We start from the raw sequence: 1,907 nt of genomic DNA on the forward strand, positions 1-1,907 counted from the left end.
CGAGACTCCGTCTCAAAAAAAAAAAAAAATTTAGCTGGGCATGGTGGCCAGTGCCTGTAATCCCAGCTACTCAGGAGGCTGAAACAGGAGAATCGCTTGAATTTGGGAGGTGTAGGATGCAGTGAGCCAAGATTACGCTGCTGTACTCCAGCCTGGGTGACAGAGCAAGACTCTGTCTCAAAAAAAAAAAAACCCAACCAAAAACCAAAAAACATCAATACTAAATTTTGTCAAACACTCTTTTAGCACGTATAAGATGATCGTGCTGATTTTTTTTTTTACTTTGTTAATATGATAAAGGTGCATTAATGTTTTTTGAATATTAACCATTCTGGGCTGGGTGCAGTGGCTTATGCCCTTATCCCAGCATTTTGGGAAACTGAGGCAGGAAAATTGCTTGAGCCTGGGAGTTCAAGACCAGCCTGGGCAACATGGCAAAACCTTGCCTCTACAAAAAAACACCATGCTGGGCATGGTGGTACACATCTGTAGTCCCAGCTACTCAGGAGGCTACGGAGGGAGGATCGCTTGAGGCTGGGAGGTTGAGGCTGTAGTGAGCTGTGATCATGCCACTGCATTCCAGCCTAGGAGACCCAGAGAGACTCTGTCTCAAAAAAACAAAAACAGAAACAAAAAAACCCATTTTGGCATTTCTAGAATAAACCCCAGTTGTTCACGTTGTATTATTTTTTACTCTACTGCTGGAGTCTGAATGCTAATACAGGCTGACACACTCCAAAACACAGAGCTCTATTCTGAGCCTAAGGAGGCCACACAAAATGAAGGCTGTGCTACCCGCGCCATAGCCACAAAGAGCACTTGAAACCTGGCTAGTGAGACTGAGAAACCGAATTTTAAATTTTATTATTATTATTATTATCTTGAGACAGAGTTTCTCTCTTGTTGCCCAGGCTGGAGTGCAATGGTGCGATCTCGGCTCACTGAAACCTCCGCCTCCTGGGTTCAAGCGATTCTCCCACCTCAGCCTCACGAGTAGCTGGGATTACAGGCAGGCGCCACCATACTCAGCTAATTTTGTATTTTTGGTAGAGACGTGGTTTCTCCATGTTGGTCGGGCTGGCCTCAAACTCCTGACCTCAGGTGATCTGCCCTGCACTACTCCAGCCTGGGCGACAGAGTGAGACCCTGTTGAAAAAAGAAAAAAAGGAAGCAGAAATGCATTCACAGGCTTTGCTGCTAGGTGGTTATTATTTTTTGTTTGTTTGTTTTTTGAGACAGAGTCTCAGGCACTCTGTCGCCCAGGCTGGAATGCAGTGGCGTGATCTCGGGTCACTGCAAACTCTGCCTCCCAGGTTCAAGTAATTCTTCTGCCTCAGCCTCCAGAGTAGCTGGGATTACAGGCGCGCACCACCATGCCTGGCTAATTTTTGTATTTTTAGTAGAGACAGGGTTTCACCATGTTGGCCAGGCTGGTCTTGAACTCCTGGCCTCAAGTGATCCGCCTGCCTCAACCTCACAAAGTGCTGGGATAACAGGCCTGAATCACTGCGCCTGGCCAATCACTACTTTATGTCTCCAGAAAATTTTCTTCCTCCTAAAAAGAAACGTTCTACACTTGTATCATCCCCATCCCTTGAATGTGGGAGGAATGTGTTACTTTCTTCTAACTAATACGGCATGGCAAAGGTGGTGCTTATATGTTGTAGATTTCTTGCTAGCTGACACACCCTAGAGTCTCTCATGGCTGACTTTGAAGGAGCACGCACTGATGAGTTGATGAGTTTTTAAATTTTAATTATTTTTTTTTTTGAGACGGAGTCTCGCTCTGTCGCCCAGGCTGGAGTGCAGTGGCTGGATCTCAGCTCACTGCAAGCTCCGCCTCCCGGGTTTACGCCATTCTCCTGCCTCAGCCTCCTGAGTAGCTGGGACTACAGGCGCCCGCCACC

Source organism: Rhinopithecus bieti, unplaced genomic scaffold (genome assembly GCF_001698545.2).
Source record: "Rhinopithecus bieti isolate Rb0 unplaced genomic scaffold, ASM169854v2 scaffold_6949, whole genome shotgun sequence".
Taxonomy (NCBI): Eukaryota; Metazoa; Chordata; class Mammalia; order Primates; family Cercopithecidae; genus Rhinopithecus; species Rhinopithecus bieti.